We start from the raw sequence: 5,000 nt of genomic DNA, 5'->3' as shown, positions 1-5,000 counted from the left end.
TATCAAGAATGATAAAAAAATGCTAAAAACAATTAAAACAGCTTATAACGTTACCCATTTACTCTTGGTAGAAAAAAAACTGACAACAGCTTCCTTCAATATGAACTTGAGGTGTCCGCCGTTAATAATGAACGCAAACTTCAGTTTCTAATAAGACACAATAAAACGAAGTATAAATACGCAGAACAAAGAAAACGCAATCACATCCCTCGAATTAGAAGCCACCAAAACGGCCAAAAACAATGATAATCACACGACAAGAAAACTTTCGAAAAGTCCTTTCCCAAAATTGATCCGATAGCGATGCGAGAAGGCGACAGGCAGCGACCCAACGCCAGCGCCGCCTTCCCACACTTTCATCCCTTCGGCAGCCCATCCTGTGAAAGGCGTGTCTGCCCGGCCGCCTCTAGGCTCGCAATGATCCTGCGACGCACGCCCTCTCACGCCTCACGCTTCACATGCACCGAGTGTGATGGTGATGAATAAAGCTGTGGGAAGACGAGAATAAAGGTATAGAAAGGATATGAATACGAGAATAAAACTATGGAGAGGATATGAAGACGAGAATAAAACTATGGAGAGGATATGAAGAGAATAAAGCTATGGAGAGGATATGAAGACGAGAATAAAGCTATGGAGAGGATATGAAGACGAGAATAAAGCTATAGAAAGGATATGAAGACGAGAATAAAACTATGGAGAGGATATGAAGACGAGAATAAAGCTATAGAAAGGATATGAAGACGAGAATAAAACTATGGAGAGGATGTGAAGACGAGAATAAAGCTATGGAGAGGATATGAAGACGAGAATAAAACTATGGAGAGGATATGAAGACGAGAATAAAGCTATAGAAAGGATATGAAGACGAGAATAAATCTATGGAGAGGATGTGAAGACGAGAATAAAGCTATGGAAAGGATACGAAGACGAGAATAAATCTATGGAGAGGATGTGAAGACGAGAATAAAGCTATGGAAAGGATACGAAGACGAGAATAAAGCTATGGAAACGATATGAAGACGATAATAAAGCTATGGAAAGGATATGAAGACGAGAATAAATCTATGGAAAGGATATGAAGACGAGAATAAAGCTATGGAGAGGATATGAAGACGAGAATAAAGCTATGGAAAGGATACGAAGACGAGAATAAAGCTATGGAAGCAATACAAAGACGAGAATAAAGCTATGGAAAGGATATGAAGACGAGAATAAAGCCATGGAAACGACACGAAGACGAGAATGATGCTGATGAGAAAGATCAAACACCCAAACGATAAAACGAATAAAGCACGTGGAACCGAATGACATGACAACAGCATCCGTGACACCACGTCAACACCGAGCGACACGTGTTCACCGATCCTCGAACACGTAAACACGGGTCAAGCTGTTGCCGAACCGCCACGCCCGATTTCTACCCGTCACCCTTCCGAGCTCCGGTGTCAAAATGAAAAATAAGAAAGAGAGAAAGAAAAAAAATCGGATGCTGTGTAATATCGTGTTTGTATCGACGTGGTAGCGAGACGCATAGACATAAGAGAAAAAATAAAAAGGAATTATCACAAGTTTTTTATCAAAGCAAGCATTAGAAATGACTTCGGAACACCGACACTAAAAATAGCATTATGTAATAAACATTCTTCCTACGCAGATAACCGAACAAATATCGCCCTAATGTCCGCACGGAGCCCATATTCTCACCGCAATAGCAAGGCGCTCTGAGCATAATGGCGAGCCTCCAGGTGGTAATTACCAGAGATTACGTCACAGCATATGGCATTCGGCGTAAGCAGAAGCCAGCGCCTGTACAGCCCCTTCTCGTGCCGGCAGCTGGCGGCTGTCCCGGCACGAGTGGCTTCAACGGGGCACTTGTGATCTGGCACACGGGCACGAACGCTGACAGGTGGCACTGCCGGTAACTGTGTCGTGTCCTGTTTTTCTTTATCTTTCTTATCTTTCTCCTCTGTCTCTTTTTTCTTCTTTCGTTGTTTACATTGTTGTCATATGATATCTATTATACAAACACATTTTCAAGCACATTTATAAATAAATAAATAAAAAAAAATAAGCAAACGAATAACCAAATAAAAAATAACAAACTAAATAAAAAAAAACATACATACAAATAATCAACAGCATAATTACAAATAAACCTCTATCACGTACAACAACTCATTCACAACGCAAATCCAGTACATCAAAATCACTCTCGCAAAAATTAGGCACACGCCCTTATCGATCGCTGCATCGGAGCAACTCGGCGCGAGAGAAACCGCAACCCCGGCTAATAATGGCCGATAACAAACACCGATATCAAGAGGATTTAAGATCTGCGGTGAGGCCGTGGCGTGAGTGAAAGGGAGGCTCTCAAGGCTTCGGTGTATCCTCGCAGAAGAGAACAATGGAGTATAAAGATAATGTGGTGGAAGAGATAATAAGGAATAAGGAGGGAGAGGACGCACGGGAGGAAAGCGGAAGGAAGGAAGGAAGGAAGGAAGAGAGGAAGAGGAGACGGTCAGCCGCTCTCGGTCGGATAAGGAATTGAGAGCCATCAAAGGGCGCCATATGTTCTCTGGCTTTTTCCGTCTTCTGCCTTCACCCGGCAATCCAGACCTTGCTTGAATTTATACAAAACTGGTCGCTCTCTGATTCTGTTACTTCTCTCTCCTCCTCCCTTACTCCATTCCTTCTCTCTCTCTCTCTCTTCCTTACTTTCCTCCCTCTCTCCTTCCTTACTTTCCTCCCTTCCTTCCTTACTCCTTTCCTCCTTACCTCCCTTCCTTCCTTCTTTACTCCCTCCCTCCCTCCCTTCCTTACTTCTTCCCTCCCTTCCTTCCTTACTTCTTTACTCCCTCCCTCCATCCCTTCCTTACTTCTTCCCTCCCTCCCTCCCTCCCTTACTTATCTCTTCTCCCCCTCCCTTCCTTCTTTCCTCCTTCCCTCCCTCCCTTCCTTACTTCTTCCCTCCCTCCCTCTCTCCCTTCCTTCTCTCCTCCTTCCCTCTCTGCCTCTCTACCTCCCTCCCTCCTTCCCTCCTCCCTCTCACCCTCTCTCCCATACCATCCTCAGCGCGCACTGATACACACCTAAACACACGCACGGCCGAATCCCCTCCAGCCAAAGACGACGAGCCTATTAGACGAAATCGGCGACAATTCCTCCGTATGAGTAAACACGCGCGCGAATCCCGCAGACGGCGAAATGACAGCCATCCACAAACACCAGATGATGAAGACCCGGCCAAAGCAACTGCCGCGACAAGAAGCAAGCGCCAAAAGCAAAAGCGGACAACAAGAGCGACGAGTGGAACAAAACAGAGGGTGGATAAAGAAGGCACGGCGAGGATCGAGGGAAGGGAAGAAAGACACGCGCTAACAAGGGAAGTGAGTAAAAATAGAAGAACAGAAGACGCCGGGGACCGTGGGCGCCCTGGGCAAGGTTGCCGCTAGGGGGTCGCTTTCGGGCCGCCGACGTGACGATCAAATTATAACCTTAATAAATGAACACTTCCGATTTAAGTGCATATCTTCATTTATATCTATGTCCTTAGCATATAAAATAAAAAGAAAATAGATTAAAAACATCGGATGCAAATTAGAGAGAGAGAGCTATCACAATATGAATAATCTTAAATAAACTTAGCAAAACACCGGAGCATTTTCCTCGCGACCGGCGGCAATGAGATTCGTCGAGCGTCGTGACACGGCGGCGGCGGCGGCGGCGGGGAGCAACAGCAGCAGCAGGTGGCGAGTGCCAGCAGCGAGAAAGGACGCTTTAGTCTCGAATGAGCAGTGGAAGTGGAAACACGTGGTCGGAGTCTTATAAAAGCAGACGCTCGGACGCACGAGCTATATATTTTTTTAATTCTAACAACACTGATCTAAACCCCTGTGTCATAAAAGCTACAAGAAAAAGTACACACATGACAATGCACTTCCTAATCCCCGTCAACAGCCCGCCCGGGATGTCATCAAATCGAATAAAAACGCATGACAAGCGCCGTGTCGGTTTCCCGCGGCTTGGATAACGCTCTTTCCGGCGTTGAAATCCCCGACGCTGACCACCTCGAGAGCACATCCCAGTGGTCCCCGGAAGAGGAACTTGAACTCTGGCTCCAGGACCGCTAAGGTAAATAGAACACTGTGGCACGAGGAAGGATGAGGCAGGCAGGGAGGGAGGGAGGGAGGGAGAATTAGGAGAATGAGATCGAGAGGAAGAGGGAAAGAGAGAGGGAAGGGAAGGGAGATGGAGAGAAAGAGAAAGAGAGAGAATCAGAGAGAGAGAGAGAGAGAGAGAGAGAGAGAGAGGGCGAGAGAGAGAGAGAGAGAGAGAGAGAGAGAGAGAGAGAGAGAGCGAGAGCGAACAGAAAAGCAACAGAGAAACAACAGAAAATATATATAGAGAGAACAGAAAAGAAAGAAAGAGAGAGAGAGTAAAAGAGGGACGAGGAAGAGCCACGGACCTCAGACTGTAGCCACGGAGACAATCCACCAGCCGTAACATTGCACCACAAAGTCGACAATTAATGCCTTGGAACCCAAGTACCGACAATTCTTCCTTCACTTTCACGCAGGAATTTGAACATTGTCGCTTTACGAGCATTCGTCTGCATTCTATGCTGCTGCTGCTGCTGCTGCTAATGACGGTGATGGTGATGCTAATGATGATGCTAATGATGATGATGATGATAATGATGATGATGGTGATGCTAATGGTGATGCTAATGATGATGATGATGATGATGTTGATGCTGATGGTAATGGTGGTGATGATGGTGGTAATGGTTATTATGATGTTAACGATGATGGTGATGGTGATAATGATGATAATGGTGGTGATGATGGCGATAATGATGATGATGATGGTCAAGATGACAATGATGGTAGTGACGATGAGTGATGATGATAAAAACAACAGACAATTAAGAAGGCAGGAATATGCACCTGACAGAGAATGATGTATACAATGAATATTTACCTGCAAACGTGCAACAA

At 45.4% G+C, this 5,000-nt stretch overlaps 1 protein-coding gene across 1 annotated transcript in view; it reads left to right on the top strand.

The window, feature by feature from the left end:
- LOC113818364 (uncharacterized) overlaps positions 1–5,000 on the top strand; it is a 78,219-nt gene that overhangs the window by 63,313 nt on the left and 9,906 nt on the right. The gene's annotated exons all lie outside the window — the stretch shown is intronic.

This window comes from Penaeus vannamei, chromosome 11 (genome assembly GCF_042767895.1).
Source record: "Penaeus vannamei isolate JL-2024 chromosome 11, ASM4276789v1, whole genome shotgun sequence".
NCBI classification, from domain to species: Eukaryota; Metazoa; Arthropoda; class Malacostraca; order Decapoda; family Penaeidae; genus Penaeus; species Penaeus vannamei.
This window is presented reverse-complemented; position numbering and strand designations above follow the sequence as displayed.